The sequence below is a fragment of the Megalops cyprinoides genome, chromosome 6 (assembly GCF_013368585.1).
Source record: "Megalops cyprinoides isolate fMegCyp1 chromosome 6, fMegCyp1.pri, whole genome shotgun sequence".
NCBI classification, from domain to species: domain Eukaryota; kingdom Metazoa; phylum Chordata; class Actinopteri; order Elopiformes; family Megalopidae; genus Megalops; species Megalops cyprinoides.
Genome location: NC_050588.1, coordinates 26,955,931 through 26,974,638, shown reverse-complemented (window position 1 = coordinate 26,974,638; position 18,708 = coordinate 26,955,931). Strand labels below are relative to the sequence as shown.

Genomic DNA, 18,708 nt, shown 5'->3' with positions numbered 1-18,708 from the left:
TAAACATGCTGGTATGCGCAGAGCAGTAGTCATGTGCATATTCCATTCCATATTCCAGTGTTGTTCCATGATAACAGTGTTGCATTTGTTCACTGCTTTCAAAAATACCAGCTGTATACATTTGTTATGACTTTTTAATTTACATTTATAGGCGCTACGTTAAAGCCACAAGTTTATATTTAATAGACATACTTAGTAGCCATCTCTTCAGACAGTCAGAGCAGCAGGCACGAACAGCTGCCTGAAATCCATCATTAGGAAACAGACAAGAAGTCAGGATAATTTTTCTGGAGTCCCTCTCAAGATGTTGAACATCCTGTACCACTGCTAACCCATTTCAGTGTGTATGATGAGTAGCAGGAGGAACCATGGCTCAAACCGCTTGTGCTTGACTCCTCTTCTCATGGGAGCTTACAACAACAGTTCACCATGCATGAATCTGGGGGAGCCCCACAGAGGAACAGGAAACTGCAGGTGCACTCCCCCATCTCTTTCATCTGCTGGGTTTGGGGAGTACTTTGTTCTAGACTAAATATTGGAATCCCGGTACTTCTGGGATTTCTGTACTTCTGTTTCACTTCAAAACAAATATACGGATGAAATAAATAAATCAAAATCTGAAAATCCAAATCTAATAAACAAAATGTAAATGTCTGTAAGCATTTTTTTTTAACTTTGTTAGAATGAGTTTTAAGTAGGCGTAAAACTGTCCTGCTGTTTACTCATGCTACCCTGAAATAGAAGATCCAGCACTATGCATGAGCCATTCCTGCTGAGCATGCTCAGATCACTCCATTCGGTCACAGCCTCAATGTGACCATAGAGATTATAAATAAACAGAGGGCAAGTTGGGCCTCATGTTCGCTGTATTTGCCTCAGCTGTCCCTGGGGCAGCCTGCTGGTGCATCAGGGGGGAGGGTGCCATCTATTGGTCAAAAGCTGCATGGCGGTCATCCAATGCTTCTTCTCAGTCACCCCAGAGGAACCATGACCCCCTTCGGGAAAGATATGCAGCGTGGAAGTGATCAGGTGCTGGCATTCGGCCTATAGTGGGTGGTATGTGTCGCTCAGCTGTTACGCAATCTGATCATTCATTTCAATGGGAGGAAAGACAAACCTCTTTGACGCCTGGAGTTCAGCGCAGGAGGCATTCCACTGGATGCCAGATCACTCCACCCCTGCGGTCACTCCCCCCCCGCCTCTCACAGGGGCGGGTCAGCACTGAGCCTCACCTCTCTCCTCTCTGACTGACATATCCTACCCTGCACCACGCCATCTCATTATACCTATCGCAGTGAAATCAAGCAACCTGTATCAACGGCTTAGAGGAGCTGACATGATACCAATCTCATTTTTTTTTCTCAAGGTTGTTTTATTAATGGAAATGAGGAGGACTGAGCTCCCAGATCTGAACCATTACAGACTGTCATTACTCTGCATGAGAGGTATCACTGAGCATATTATAAAAGGATAAAAGATGCAGAGATAGAGAGAGAGAGAGAAACCAACAGAGAGACAGAGAGAGAGGCAGATGCAGAGAGAGGACAACTGAAAGCACATTAAATGGTGCTTGAGGGCCTGTTTCACTCATGGCCACTATAGCTGGAGTGAGACAGAAAGAAACTTAAGCAGGCCAAATTTTTCACTGGAATTTTGAAAAAGTGAATATCATATGTCACGTTTCAAAAAGACTGTATCTCCAAATGCATGTCATGTTGTCATTTCCAGAGAAATAGATACAAATAATTTTCACATAAATATTTCCATATACATTAATCTGTGTAGTGTACAGTAAAAATTATTTTAGTGGCACTGCAATACAACTGTACCTGCCAATGGCCTTTTCACAGAAGGTATTCTGACTATAGCAGCCAAACAACAATGACATAAAGTGATCCAGACATTAGATGACTTTTAAGCGAGGCATGGAGAATGATGCCAGTGTCCTTGAGCTAACTGTGAGAGCAGCAGCCAGCACCAGGGGGCTGAGAAATGCACCAAAGCTGATTCACCAGCACGCCGCTGCTGCTGCTGTTTAGTCTCACAGCACCAAAGCGAGCGACTCATGAATTAATCCCACATCACAATCCATACACCAAAGGGCTAAATGTTGTCAGGTGGCACCTCAAGGTGAAGCCCACAGTTAAGATCAGTCATTTCATTACCAAGCAACTACTGTAGGTAAATATATAGTACTTATCACATTTAACTCACTACTGTATTTGTTTCTTTTAAATATTTAAATGGATCAATTATTTTAACTGTAATCAGTAATCAGTAACTATTCACACTACAATTTCAAAAACTTCACACAACTAGAACTTAACCTAAGAAAGAAAGTATTATTTTGCAGCTGCATGCACTAAGCCTGTGAACAGTCTGGTATTTAAACGGAACAAACAGCCTGGAGATGCCAAAAGAGACCAGAGAGTCTGTGAAGACTTCAGCAGTAAGCAGAACTAGTGACAACAAAGCAGTCCAGAGGCAGAGAAATGAGAGAGGAGAACCTACCGTCCCAGGCCTTCTGGGCTCTGTCAAAGCCCCTCTAACGCCTCCCCCTGGCTCAGGCCCAGCTCTGAGACCACACACTGGAGCCTGACGTGCCTCCCCACAAAACTGTTCAGTCGCAGGCAGGAGTCTCGTTCTGCCCTCGCTCTTGATTAGGTATCTGCGATAACGGTGCTTCTGCCTGCATCGATACAATCCGTTCCCTTCTGCGCGCGTCCCACTGTGAGTATGAGGCCTCGCAGCACAGAACAGAGACACTGGGGCTATTGAGTGTCACAGGGCACCTCCCAGTCCTGCCGTCTGCACCAGCTCAGGGCACTGTTTATGTTGGCTCTGGGTATAAAGGCTGCCTTTCTCGTGCCTGTCGTGCTGTATATTTTCCACCTCTGCCGTGGGAGGCTTAAACGCTGAAATCCAGAGCTGCCCTACGCAGGTATTATGTCTAGATCTGTTAGACTGTACTTTGTGGTGAAGGGAGGGATCCGTTCATGGTTCACCTGTAAATCAAAGCTCCAGTTCGGCAATACTGACTTGTGACAATGTTTTCTTCACAACTTCAAAAAACTGTACTATTTCCCTGTAAGGGGGTGTTTGACAAAACAGTGAAAATAGACTGTCTCTTAGCTCACAGGAAGAACTGCCCCCGTGGACAGCCAGCAAATATATTTAGACGAGACCAAATAAGACTTCCATTTTGTGCAAGCTTAGTCATGGTAGGCGTTCATATAAATAAAACATGCCCAGCCTTGGTGACACAACATTCAACTAAGGCAGCTTTTATACGAGAGCAGAAATGAAACCTGGAGCTCCAAACCCTCATGATCAGATAACAAATTAGCCACTTGACCTGTGGAACAGTCTGCTCACTCAATTCAAGCTCATAGTAAAATATGAGGGCATGAATTCTGCCTCTAATATCAAACCTAGAATAAGGCTTTTAGTTCATGAGAGAACACAGGGTGTAGAGATACGGGTGTAAGTTAGATATGGGTGTAGGTGCCACCCATATCCAACTTACTGTTCATTCCCAAAATGAGCAGTGCTATACATATACAGCATGAATACTAACTTGCAGTTAAATAAAGTTAAAGTATAAATATGGGTTGGAGATTTAGATATTTTGTTCCCTTGAAATTACAAGTTCAACACAATTTTTTGTTGGAACAAAGCCACTCTAATAGGTTTTTCTTCCATTCAGCCCAACAGATTAGAATGTGATTTGGGCTAAAATACACTTAATCTCAGAAATGAAATATATTTCACCCTTTCATTTCTGTTGCATTTTTGAGGGCTTTGAGAAAATGAGATGACTGTACATAACTCTTTAATAACCTACTGTGCAAAAGTGAGAGGGCCATCAAGCCATCCAGGCTTTTGGAAGTGTGCACCAGTTTAAATGATCAATTTTACTTGCACATGTGGCAAATTTTAGAGTGGAGGCCTCTATAATGACTTCACCAGCAGATGGCAAAGTCATTTTCTTGAGTTTGGGGAAAAACTGTTCAAAGGTTTGAAAGGAAAACCTTGAAGATGTCTTACAAACAGCATTTGTAATTATATTTCATATTGCATTTCAACATGTATATCTTAAATCATAAAACAGACTAAATAGTTTGCCTTGATGTTCACTGATGTGCATAATGATGAAAAAAAGTTGTGTGTGTATATATGATGCAATAACCATACTTGAATACACTCATTTGATATCTAGAAAAGAGTCACTTCCACAAACTGTGTTGTGACAACATCAACAACATGAGAAACACAACAGTGGAAAGACTAGTGAGTAGTTCTGCATAACTTAAACACATAGTTCCCCAGCTAGGCATCTACAAAGAACACAATAAGGACATGACTGAGACTTGGATTTTCCCTTCAAATATAAGGATTTCAGCTTTCAGTTTCTGTATTGCTAGGGGACCTCTGACCACTCAGGACTAATATCTCACCCTTAGCCGCTGTCTCCAAGAGAGAAGAACCCAGGGGTTACAGGAAGGTAAATCAATTTCCTCCATCCCCAATGACTTCTGCTTTCAGCACAACAGACTGGTTTTTAAGCAGTAAGATGCCTTGCAAAGTTTCTTCCTGGCTCACGCTGAATCAATAGTTAACTTTGTACGATTCCATGATACTACAGATGCACAAAATTTAGCCAGCTATAGGCTACTGTACCTGTGCCAATAATGAAATAATCTTGAAATAACTGCATTAAAATATTGACTTTAAAATCATTACATTTACATTACATGCATTTAGCAAATGCTCTAATCCAGAGTGACTTCCATCACAATAGAAGATAAGTATAACCATTCATCAAAATCAAAATACTGATTCATGATCCATGTAACATACTGTACACAAAGTACCTTCAGTCCATGGAAATCAGTAAAATCCCATCACATACATTAATACCAATATTCTATGATGACATTTAAAATGAAGCTCTAGTTATGCAGTATTAATAAACAACACACCATGAAATTTGAATATAATGTACCTAAATGATGCTTGACATTCAATTGGCAGTTTCTGCCAAAAGGTCTCTGACTCTGCCAGCCACCTTTTTTTGTGAAAACCAAAGGCCTAAAAATAAAATCACAATTATAAAATTTAGAGTTGCTACACTCTACTAGACTTTGGACTGGAGTCTATAAACAGCGTGCTCTATTTGCAAATATTTACAATCAATTTTCTCAATCATTCCTCATTCACGACCTCATGCATCATTTGTCATCATCACACATATTACAATTCACATCTGGGACCTGTCAATAACCATCTTTATGAGGGCAGTGAGTAGGCGTGAGGAACCAGCGCTGAATTCCATATAAATCCATGAGCTATAAGATGGAAGTTTATTTTAAAGGGGGCCTGTGTCCAAAGGTATTTCACTAAGCTTCACTTTTCTCTGCAGCTAGTTATGCAATGTGCCTACTGACTGAATGCCTCTTTCCCATTTCCCTCTGCCAGATTAGCTAAGAGGATCTCTCTTCAGTGGCTCTACGTTAAATCTGAGCCAAATCTGCATCTTGGTCTGGGAATTCCTTGAATTTTCCAAGAGATGGAGAAAGGCAGCCAAAGCCCAGAGCAAAAAAAAACCCTTACAGACTAAGGGGTGGATTTAAACTAAAATAATTGACCTTCAGGTTTCTAAATATGGCAAACTGTTCAAAATATCTGGTAACTCATTGTGAAATGCATGAAGTTTCATAATATACAACAAAACTGAAATAACTCAAACTGCAAGAGTCTCAGACACATGAAACATTCCCAGACAAATGAAATGCAGTTTACAATTATCTAGAAAAAAAAAACATCATAAGTATTCAACTGTTGCCACAGTAATCAATACAAAAGGCCAATAGCCTCACGTCATCATAAACACTTTCACCAATTCAACAAAAATTTCCTTTATGCTTCAAAGTGTAGCTTTATGAAAAATGTTAACAGCCAGTAAGGAAACTGAAACAGGAGACTGAAACAGACTTCAGTCCCTGAGAAATAACTGCTTCTCAGAACGAGTGGTTTTCACTGCGTCAGACGCGACCCCATGGCTGGGTGTGCTACAGAACCTGCTGACAGGCTGCTTACCATGTTTCGGTGTGTTTCTGACTCTGCTGAAGAGGAAGATGGCTGACATCCACACAAAGCGTCGGGGCCACAGGGGTGCTTCGGTGCTCCCCTCTACTGCACGCTCTTCAGAGAATACAGTGTGCCCCGAAGACCTTCACTTCGCATAACAATACCGCTAATCTGGTGAGCGCTCACAGCAGCCAGATGTTTGGACAACTTGCAGTGTCAGGCGTTCACCCGTTTGTCAAAGGAAATCCTGCCCTGGTGTTAGCCTCTCTCTTTTTCCAAAACGTAGCAAATCTCAGATGTCCAATGGCACATATTGCAAACAAGCCGCATGTCAGGCGACAGTAAGTAACCCAATAGTAATGGTTACCAAGGAAGTTTATGTTTCCGTTGCAAATGGGTGTGACACACTGACATGAAGATAAGTGCCAGTCTTTCCCAGAAACGTATTGTGAAACATGCCCCGCACTGTTTCACATGAGTTGCAATTCAGACAAAATGCATATCAGCATAATCAACAACATTTACCATTAAAGGCTTTCCTCTTACTTTAACTGAAGTCTCAGCCCCAAAAATGAAGAGCATTCAAAAGTGTCCTGGCCTGTCTGGTTTGAAAGACCTGTATTAGCCTTGGGCAGATGTACTGAGCAAGCTGTTCTTCAAAACACTGGAATGAGAGAGCATTTCTACATTTCCTTTCCCAGTAAAACAGGGACAGAAAGCTAGTCAGCAAAATACACAATATTCAGGAATTTTAAGGGAGGATGTCACGAGAGGTATTCCAGGAAGGAAAGAAGAGAGATTGTTTTTCAGGAAGACAGAGGAGAAATATGTACAGTTTCTTGGAAAGAAAAGGACAGGAATTCTGAAATCCCCTTTCAGCCAATTTTATTTATGAAGGACATATAAAACAGAAATCAAATGATGAGCTGTCTGACTTCAGCACCTCAACACCTTCCTATCATACCTCTTTCTCTTAAAAAGATAGATAGGACTCCTCTTTATCATTCGATTAGGAAAGCTGAACCAGTCTGGAGTTAAGTAAAGCAAGGCAGAGTGCACCAAAATGTGTTTTTTGGAAAAGATCAAGATCATGGGGAACACCAACCCCATGAATCAGGAAATGATTTAGCACAATATTTTATTTTTAATGGAAAAAACTGTAATAGAGGCTGGAGGGCTGTAATTCCGAACAGCGCATCTCAGCATCTTTCAAGCGGCCAGCTTTACTGCTGCTGCCTGAATCAGCCTGCCGATGCTGACACAACGGACATGCAGCAACACTCCTCAACCCGGGCCTTCCCTTCCCCGAGGCTGTTAATTTACCTCATGGACAAGGTCACATGTCCTGCCTCAATAATAACACACCTCAGATTATGCACGCATGCCCCCCGGCAGAAGGCTTGCACTCCACAGCAGCCATCTGCTGCTCTTCATCTCCCCATATCCCCCCATGCGCTATCATCCTCCTCAGTCACCAAACTCCAACATATTCCATGCACAACTGCAACCAATAACATTGCCATTTAAATTAAATGTCTTTCAGATCTTTAAAAGAGAAAAAAAAAAAAAAACATACGCTAAGATAGAAAGTATTATTGAACTCAGAATGGCCTTTCTTCCATTTTAGACAGAGGACTGCTGAGGATTCCACGGCAAAGGTTATGTGGCCCCATTTCTCAACTCGCTCAACTTTTTGAGAGTCAACGTTGCGTTACGAGAAGCCCAATTATAGTCGGAGCGTGGAACAGATGTAGTGAAAAAACCAGGCATGTGCTTTCACTTACCATCTTGTTAACAAATGGCCCAGCAGTGACTAACTTGTCCCTCTGTTCATCTAACCCAAACAACATAACGATCCCATTGCTCATTCCCATGACAAAGACTACAGCGCAATCCCTCTGTTCAGAGTCCAAAAAACTGGAAGCCCCAAGTCTGAGCTGCAGAGCCGTTACTGCATACAGAGTAATGGAAAACACTACGGCCGAACACCAATTAGGTTGACTGTGTGCAGAAAATATGTGCATGCTCCCAGTGGAGGAGAAAAACAGATTACAGAGCAGAGCTCTATCCCCGCAGTAAATCTGGAATAAGTCTCAAACACGGTCACATGTGTGTGGGCTACTTAACCCTAACTGCGCTGATAATCAGCATTACGTTAGAGACAGCATGGATGATGTAAATAAGCAACTGTCAACAACACATTTGGCACACAATTCATCTGTTACAGATGTCCACCCAGCATTGCAGAGGTGCTGGGCTCAGCTACCGGCCAATCAACTTGACTGTTAATGACCTTCCGCACACCACCAAGGATTGTGGATTCAGAAAGGCGTGGCAACAGTGCTTTAATGAGGTAGTGAAAGACGACACCTGCATCATTAGGTTCATTTGACTGTTCTTCTACTCAGAAAGGTGTGGCAACAGTGCATTAATGAGCTGGTGAAATATGACACCTGCATTGTTAGGTCTAGTAAAACATTTGTCTTTGTTGGAGGTATTACAGTTTTCCTGGTTGATATGGGTGCTGGCAAACGTCATGCTTCAATTCAATACTTCGCAGCTACTTCATGAGCCTTTAATGCAGTTTCAGACCATTTCAAATATATGAAGGAATAAATGAGCATTCAATCAACTAAAGACCCTGACAACTTTAAACATCATTCTCGAAAACACTGTAGTTTGCTTTCACCTGACAACCAATCGACATCATTTGAAAACAAAGCCACACCCTGTTAAGCTACCACAAAGAGTGCAAAATGACATGGGTGTTTCCCTTGGCCAACAAATCAGTTTCCTCCTACGTCTAATTATTTAAACTCCTCGATTAGGCCTGCTTTTCCTCCACCCCCTGCCAGGATGCGCTAATCAGAGCTGGAGGGTAGAGGAACGCCCAGCGAGTGAGACTCACACTCCACAAACAACCTCCACAGGCGGGACCCTGGGCCTCTGTGCCAGGCTTGCCAGCAGGAAACCAGCTTTTCCAGGCCTGCGTGCTGGAAAGTAAGTTGTCAGAATCCAGTTTTCCTTGGCAGGGGTCTGAGAACAGCAGGTCCACTGTGAAAGCAGCGGCCTGATGTGTTGCCTTTGGGAAAAGCTTTAGACTCCAAATGTAAAGGTCTCATTATTTACTGAAGCATCTCACAATGTGCCTTTACTCCACTGAACAATCATGCAACTGTTTAGGCCATGTAATGCCTGGGACAACACATTTACTATGTTCAACTAGGAAAAAACTTCCACGCAGAAGTAAATAATTGCGTAACTACATCATCATAATTGCTTTATTTCATATGCTTTTAAGATGCACACCCATGATGATTCTCCACTAAAACAGATACAATAAAAATACACCTAACAATCCAAAATTCATCACAGCAACACCTATACTTGCTATATAAAGCAGACTTTTCATCATGATGTAAAACTACAATATAGTGAGATAAACACACTCAACACAATCTCAGCAGTCAACCGTTACTTCAACAGTCACTTTTGAATGAATTTGAATTTGAGTGAAGATGGAATTTAAAATTTTTAATTTAGCTTTTACTTATCCAGGAAGGTCAGCTGAGACCTCATTTTAACACTGATAACCTGGGGAAACAAGGCAGGTCAAATCAATCAAAGTGACTTGATAGCCAATCAACTTTTGGGGATGATTCTGAGGCCAGAGATAGCCAGGTCAGCTCATGGTCAGAATGGATTCAGAAATGGCAGCATCTATGCATCATAACTTGCCTGGTGTCAAGAATAGAGTTTTCAGATCAATGTACCGCCTAACACCGAGACCACAAGCTTTCACCTGACAGCTATGAATTTGACACGTACCATGAGCCAATAACCACAAGAACTCTGAGCCGCACATTGTTGCCATGAGTCTTGACCCCAATGTACGGCAGCTCTGCAATTCAGCCAAGGGTGGCCCTGTGGAACTTCCAACCTGCGGCTTATCCACCAATGTGTCTGTCAAAGGCGGAGCTAAATGTCAAACCACCTTTCCGTCACTGTGAAGCTCTGTGCCGAAGAGCAGGAACCCTTCACATTTCCTTCCTGAGAGATTTCTCCATCAGTGCTACAGTGTGTATGCAGGCAGTGGGACAGGAAACGTGCTAGAAAACAACTGAGAATTCAGTTCATTAAAGGTTAATTTTAATGTAGGGTGAGTCACTGTAGACTCATCTGATAAACGAAAAACCCAGGAGATGACTAATAAAGAATTCCACCCAACGTTTATATTCGCGTGGGGCAAAATAGGGAACTTTTGGCAATGGGATACATGAATATTAATCTACATATTCTGGATTTTTTGGTATAATCCTTCAGGCTTTAATTACACGAATTACTTTTTAACATTAAATGAACCCTGATGTAAAACCAGCTTCAGATGGAAATATTGCAGACAGATGTTTGTCTCTCAGTTATATTATTATATAAAGGTCCTATGAATGGTCACAGAGGGCCTATGGCACGGAATTTAAACATTACATTACTACATTGGCATTTATCAGATCCTCTTATCCAGAGTACTTACATAGGTTACAATGTTTTATATGTTACCCATTTTTTCAGCTGGATGTTTATGGAGGAAATTCTGGGTTAAGTACCTTGCCCAAGGGTACAAAAGCAATGCCCCAGCAGGGAATCAAACCAGCAACCTTTCGGTTACAAGGTCTACTCCTCAACATCATGCTACACTGCCACACATTCAAAATTGTGTGTGACGCTTCAGGACTCAGCATCGTGGCATGCACTTTTGAAACTTACTGAAAATACTGTTCCCTACAGTACTGTGTTCTAAATTGCAATAATTGTTGCAGTAATTGCTGTGGACAGGGGAGAAGAGGGGAGAACATTTTTGTACAGACCATGTTTTTGGACATATGCTGCAGGCCTCAGAGAGCCCTGCTGTCAGTAACAACAGCCTTTGCAAAGGAACAGACAGCAGTAAACATTCCTGCTTAATCCTCTCACACAAACCAAAGACAAAAGCAATTTTGAGCCCCTGTGCCATCAGTAAGCGTTTGATGTAGCCTAACGTTACAGTCGCCTCATTTCAGCATGCTAGATGCTTTCAGAAACACGATAACAACAAATGTTCAAATTACTAACTGGAAAGCTGCGTTGTAATCCTGTGCTGACAAACACATCAGAGCAGACACCGTGCAATTAAATAGTTTTGTCTGAACGCAGTCTGAAGTCAACTCACACAGTGTGTGGAAAAAGGGCATAAAACGCCACGCAGTTCTCAGCTGAGCTCCTCGTGCGTTTCTATGTGACGGTCTGGCCCAGGCTGAACAAACCAAAGATTCTTCTGGTAAAAACTGCTGCATCATCCTTCCAAAACAATGCATTTTAAGAAAATTATCACAAATTTCCACAGAATACCCCGTTTAATCGAGATCTTACTTATGGAGCCAAATTTACCTTAGAATCCAGATTACTCTTTGCTGTAAGCGAATCTCCGATGTGATCTCTCTTTTTTTCTTTATAAGTGACTTTCCAGCTTCATCGTGCTTTTCTATCAAAAGCAGACAGAGTACTTTTGACACAGTGAGAACTCCTATGAGGAAAAGGAAGGATGCAGGCTGTGAAGCACATGTCCCTGAGTCACTCGCCGGCTCTTCCTCTCTCAAGGAATGGGTGCTTTAATTACAAGGTAAATGGTGAAGGAGACACAAATGCTTTTCTGTGAGTGTGCTGTTTTGGTGCCTAACGATGAAAATGGAGCAGTCTAGTGATTTTAGCTTATCTCCCTTGAAGAATGTCAAATGATGCTCTGGGTCCATCTGATTAGAACAGGGAGCATAGACCAGACAGGGAACTCTTGGCACTGAATGATAAAGGCTTTATGTCAATGTGCACACAGCCCCCCCCCCCCCCAAAAAAAAGCTTGAAGTCAAAACAAAGATATTTCAAGGATATTGCTCACATGAACTGTTCATGAGTAATCAAGATAACATCTCTTTTTGTACTGAAAAAAGACACAAAATGCAAGGTGCATACTGATTGGAAATTGAAACGAATCCTTCTGAAAAACTTCTTGCCTACAGTGAGTTCTTTTTGGTATATCATTTTCACACACACACACACACACACACACACACACACACAGAGAGAGAGAGAGAGAGAGAGAGAGAGAGAGAAAACAATACCATGGCCTGAATATAGCAACTATTAATTACAAATCATGCATCACATCACATACCATAAAATCACTGTATTTGCACTCTCGTGCCAACATTTATATGAACCTGCAGGAACTTGGAAAGGAAAACACATGCAAGTGCTTGAAGCATTTATGAGCACAACAACAGGAAATCCCAGCTGAGTCTATCCTTATTCATAACCACAGAGAATTTCATTATTGTTGCATTATCTGATACAAAGCAGATTAATGCAACATAATCTCCAAAACTCAAAGTCCCCCCAAGGACATAACAAATAGAAGAAAAAAAAACATGAGCCTTGGAGATAGAAGAAAAAGTAGCTTTCAAGATCAACACAAACACACAAAGCGGAGATGAAACAATAAGAACATATATCTCACAACCCAAATATGTGTGTGTGTATGCGTGTGAGGTAGAGAGAGAGATAGAGAGGGACAGGGAGAGAGAGAGAAATAAAGAGCCTAGTGCAGGAGGGCATTTAATTAGTTCTAATGGTAGGGCAAGGGAGGCCATCCATTCTGTGAACAAGTATAATTTGTTTAGGTCAGCTGTTTCCACAAACTGGGAACAGCCTGATGTAATGCGCAATCTCAGGAACAATTTCAGAAATCAATGTGAATTCATCACTGAGCACCGCCTCGGCACAGCAACGCATTTAATTGAAAAGCCCCAAATGAGGACGCCTCCCACCCCCCAGCAGGAATGGACGTGACTCTCCACGGAGACGCTCCGGAGAGAGCAGACGAGTTGCGAATCATGCTGAGGACGGGGGCTACAAGGGGGGGGAGGCTCGCTGCCTTCCCGAAAATCCCATCGCAGCCGTATCTGAAAGTTAACGCGCCTGTTCAGCTTACTAAGCAAAGCCCCGTGTCCTCCAGCAAGCAGCGCTGCATCACAATCAGGATGACATCAGACTACAGAATGGAGGAGCAGCACGCCCCAGCAGCAGCAGCAGCAGCCGGTGCAGCTGCCCGCTCGCTACTGCTGCAGTCTGAGCTGCCTGACACCTGCCGAGCCAGTGTCCCGGTAAACAGGGCTGCCGCAGCAAGCCCTCGCGCACCGTCGAGCCACCTACCTCTCAGAGCGTCCGCACTCCAGCCGGCCACCAGCCGAATGACAGCAGCGCCCAGCTCGGAGCCGGGACACTTCCTCTCCGCAACGGTGTTTGCCGTACAGTACCCACAGAGGAGAAAGGGGGAAGGAAGCGGCCGGAAGAGAGGAGGGAGGGAGCCGGGTGGCTGCCGGGCTGCACTGGCGGAGAACGCCCGGGACCTGCAGCCGACGGATTTACTGATCCCTACATTCACCTAAACGTCGATGAGCTGGGCTGGGCCCTGTGGCTTACTAGCCCCCTCCTCCTCCTCCTTCTCTCTATCTCTCTCTCCTGTCTCTCTCTCCCCCCTCACTCACTCACTCACTTTCTCTCTCCTGCTCTCTGCTTCTCTCCCCCTCCCCCTCTCTTCCCCCCTCCATCTCTCTCTCTCTCTCTCTCTCTCTCTCTTTCCCTGTGCTGTCTTCTGTATGTCCACTTGTTCTGCAGCTCCGGTGCTGCTCCGTCTCCTCCCTGATGCTGTGTCCTGAGCCTGTATCGCAGCACTGCAAGGTCAGTGCTTGTTTCCGGACAAATGGCAGAGCGAAATGAGAGCTCCGAGCCGGAGTGAGGACCGAGAGAATTATCTCAGCATTAAAGAGGACATTGCCATACGTGCCCAAGTATCCCCTTATATAACACAACTGAATGTGATGTGCAGCTTTGCAAAAAAAGAAGAAACAACAAAAAAAAAAAAATACAAAACAATGCAAAACAACCAAAAAAACTAGGAAATTCATTGATGCAATATGACAAACGCACAAGGAAAACCAAACGTAAACAATCAACCTTGTCTCGTCAAGTTAACTCGAAGAAGAGCTGCAATCCATCTTGTTTCGTTTCTGTTTTTATCTTCTAGAAATGAACTGGATGAGCAGAATTCTTGCTTCCAGTTTTGCCGAGAAACTTACCATTGCAGCTGTACACTGTGATAGGCTAACAGAGACATCAGGATTCCGTGATGGTTGAACTTTCCAGTGAGGTACGAATTCCAAAAGATTCCCCTCACCTCAACCCTCCCTGTTTACTCCCAGACTCAGTGGGTGCAGAAGCCACAGCTGAGCCCGTTGAGTACGGCAAGTGGTCGATGTGGTTTCTGCGCTGGCTGTGTGTGAGATTACTGGTAATGGGATTGCTGCTTTTGACAGGTGGTGTCCCTGATTAGCTCAGGTTCAGATTAGCTTTTAAAAACATTACAGAACACTAAATCTTTAACAAAGCTTAAGAGTCAATAGGCCAGAGTAGCAACTTCCACCAGAGTAAGTAAGTCTGAGGCTCCATCGTATTGGTTTTCATGCAGGACAAACTTGCCCTTGCCCTGACTTATTTTCAAAGCAGGATCTAATTGCTCAACATTTTGTCTGAAGTTATGGACAAATAAACATGTAAGTATCAACAGAAATTTACAGGCACACAGAGCTCTTCACTGCTTTTCTGAGGTTTTAATGCACTGTAACACAGATGATGCTCAGCTATTTCTTTGACAGCTGGTAAGCAGGCCTGCACTCAAAGCTGAGAGTGCTTCAGCTCACTCTCCCCTCTGGAGTATGTGAGAGGCAGCACACCCAGTTTTAGGAAAGGAGTCCTTCAGAAACTAACCCTCTTTCATTTTAGGTTAATTTTAGTCTGTTGCAATATTCAAAAACAAATGCTTTACAATGTTATTGCGTTCTTTCCAGGCTAGGATAAGCACCCCACCCAATAAAGTTTCTGTGAAGTGCACATAAATCTCTGCACGCCCCTCCGAGGTCCACAACACGATGACCACCCAAAGGTCAAGCCTGCCCCTCCCCCCATCTCAGACCACCAAGAGATCGTAAAATGGCAGCAGTTTTTGCAAACGCCCATGGCGTGTTAGGCGAGACATTCAATGAAAGCTGAAAATAAATGTAATGTTGGAAAGGAATCTCTGCAGGGAGGAGCACAATCTGGTGAGAAAGCAGCTGGAGAGGGGCGGGAGGACAGCACAATGTGACTCTGCATTCCTCTAACAGCTGTCTGCGTCCCTGCTCCTTTCACAATCCCTCACCTTGGATCACCTACCGGTGGCGTACACATTAACTCGCATGTCCTCTCAATTACACACTGTCATACGGTAATGAATCAATGGGAAGCACAACACCCACGCTGGCACAGACAACGTGCTTTATCAGTGCTCCAACTGCTGCTTAGGGGACGTCACAATCATAATAAGGGCTGCAACGTTCATCAATCATGGGACACTCGTCCTCCTGCTCTTTTAGTAGGACGAATGAGAAGGAAAAAAAACTGTCCCAATCATCCAATGATCCGAATATTCAAATGTAACACGCAAAAGTCTCTCAATAAACAGTGCAGGGGTTAATGCAAATATGGGACATTCAGAGCCCTAGGGTAAAGCTACACACAAGCAAAAATAACATAATCAGAGTACAAAAGCCCAGACGTCATCACAAGCAAAGATTAATAAGATTTACTGGAAGAATGAAATTCAGTACTACAACATTAACTTATCACCTTAAGCCATACAACTAACATCCCTCTACTCCTCTCTCTACCTGTCACATACCTGCTCTTGTGCGTATTACTATATCCAATGGATTTCACTGCTTCCGTGGAAGCACGAGGACAGATATTTTCAAGGGTGAACAGATGGCAGCTACATTCAAGTATTCCACAGGACACACATAACAAGCACAAATTACTGTGCTCTTTCAAACCAGGAAGTAAAACATCTTCATTTGGTTCAACACAGTCAGCGGTACATCTAAGTCTGTTGAACTCATGAAAGCGGTGGATTGCTGTGCTTGCCCACAAATCACAGGCCAGATTAATGACCATCTCCGTGCCTCCACCAACATCATATTTGATATAATTATGCATTTTGCACAAAATTTTATTCTTATAGCAGAATAACATGCTCGTGTGTTGAAGTGACTGTGATAGCTTTGAAAAATCGCATGGATACCTTCAGAGAGGAATGTCCCCCAGAGTCAATTTCCTGTACGACATCAAACACACAGGCAATTGATTTTACGCCCCCCTTCCCATCACAACAACCCGTGTTTACCTCATGTCGAGCGCAACAGATCTTTGGAGAAAAGAAATGGGATGCTCAATAAATGGCAGAAAATGGAGGTCATATTCTCTTTATATTTTAGAGAAAACAATCTTCTTAACAGGAAATAAAAAAGGTTAATCACCTTAGGGTTTGTTTTGTTTGTAGCAGAGCTCGTAAAGGGGGTTTGATAGGGCTTCCAGAGGGGGATGTGTGCCAGCGTTTTCCTCTACATAGCTGCGTTAGGGCCAGGCCCGGGTGGGATGCTGAGGTCAGCAGCAGTAAATGTCTGTAATTCCTCACAGCCAGCCTAGCCTTCCGTCTCTATAAGAGGTGGCAGGGTAACTACGCAGTAAAGATGGTGCCTGCTCGGAGAGAGCGCGCGTCTCTGCCTTTGACCGAGGGTCTGCGGAGGAATCCAGTCACCGCTAACGTCCCCCTGCCACTGGCTACACGCCTGCCGCAGTGAAGAGGCCATACATGATTCATGAGTCAATATGCCTCCCCGGGACCTGACCTCCCCATAACAACACGTCCGACGGCTCTGCTGATTAACCGCAGGGTTCAGATACTCAATCCGTCTCTCAAATGGCGGCAGGAGACAAAGCAGCTTCATCTGATGCCGTGTTTTTACAATCTGGATTAAGATTTCATGCGTGCATGAGAAGGGAGTGATAGAAAAATCGGCCTATCACAGATAGCACAGGCGCTGTGCATGGGATCCATGCTAAAGGGCTGCTATGAGAGGTCAGTTCATATAGAGCCACCATGTGGTGCAGTGATCCAAAAGCTGTACCTTGGACCTCAGGGTCATGTACTGTTGTGTCTTTGGGCAAGCTGTTTTACCGTAATTTGTCGAGTTACAAAAATCACCTGTACAGCTACCTCACAGAAAACTTCTATTATGCAAATATAGAATATATAAATATATTATACAAAACAATTAATTATTGTCACCAGAAATCAAGCAGAAAAACAAATGGAGTAGCCAGTAGAACATCTGTCACATATTCCTCAATTTATTTTAATTCATACAACCATAACTACAGTATAGTATGAATGGCCAGTAAAACTAATCCAATTTCCTGTATCAACATGAAGAGCAATTTAGTTTAGTGTAATTTAATTAACCTGAAGATGAGTTTTGAGGTGGATAAGGCTTGCTGTGCAAAAATTCTCATTTTATCTTCAAAATTGCCACTAGAGGGAGCTAGTATAAAGCCATTCATATTTTTCCATTCCAAGAAACAAAATCCCTCACTAAGTGAGCTGGACACAGTGGCTGAATGTCTTATTATAGAATTATAATGTTGGACTGCGCAAGATATTATGCATAGTGTTTCATGCATAATAAGTAAACGGTTTTATCGCACACCCACCATTAAACATTCTTTCCAATGTTCTCTGTTAAAAGAGAAGAACAAAAACCAAGACCAGTTCTAAACCTTCTGCTATGCTTTTGACAATGGCAGTTTGTATTTTTTAAGATTCTTTTTTCTAAAAAAAATAAAAATAAAAATAAATAATAATAATAAATGATATAGATAGGCATTACAGCTTTGCACTATTTTAGGTGTTTGAAGAATATGACTGACTAAACAGGTTTTAAAAATAGAACAATTGAACACACCGATTTCTCGGAGCACGTGACAGATAGGCTGTGGCTGATATACCGCAGCAGGCTTCCATCTCTCACCAATTAACAAGGAGAGAGTGAGTCAGGGAGAAGCAATGCATTCTCCTCTCCACTCAGGGGAGCTCATTAAAGGAAGCTGCAGAGTAGAAACTCACTGGCAAAACTTCTGAGAGCAGTTTGATCACTGTGTCTAACACAACCAGAAAAAAGGTAGAGAAACAGGAAAGGATCTCAATTTAATCAATCAAACTGTCATACCGCTTTGGCATCTAGACATAATAAGTAAGAACACAATTAAGTGTTCATAAAAAAAAATAAATAAATAAATAAAAAATAAAGAAACATGACGAGAAAGCTCCATGACAGGGAATCATTACGTTTAAGGCTTCCTTTTAGAATGGGCTCTCTTTTCAGGGTAAATGTTACCAATCAGCCACATCCCACAAGCCTTTGGAACAAGATTCATAGCACAGCTACACTTCTCTTTGATTTGATAATTCACAATCTAGATTCAGTTCATTAGTTTTTGCACAAAAATAAAAGAAGGGAATTTCCACTGTGTAAGGTAGAGTAGCACCAGAATAATGCCTCACTGACCACATGTTTCCAGCATTCAGCAGAAACGGAAAATTCATTTTCCAGGTTCTTTCCTTCCCCCAGTCTGGGCCATGTCCTCCTTCGTGAAATT

General features: G+C 42.8%; 1 protein-coding gene across 8 annotated transcripts in view; it reads right to left on the bottom strand.

Annotated features, from left to right (window-relative positions):
• The window catches only part of iqsec1b (IQ motif and Sec7 domain ArfGEF 1b), a 178,684-nt gene that overhangs the window by 39,002 nt on the left and 120,974 nt on the right, over positions 1 to 18,708 (bottom strand). The window contains exon 1 of one of the 8 annotated variants that reach the window (XM_036530238.1): positions 13,333 to 13,504. The exons of 6 other annotated variants lie outside the window; for them this stretch is intronic. The gene's annotated coding sequence lies outside the window, so the exon portion shown is untranslated. Of the gene's footprint in view, positions 1 to 6,099; positions 6,190 to 13,332; positions 13,505 to 18,708 lie in introns of those variants that run through there. One more of the 8 variants, XM_036530239.1, reaches the window with a different exon arrangement.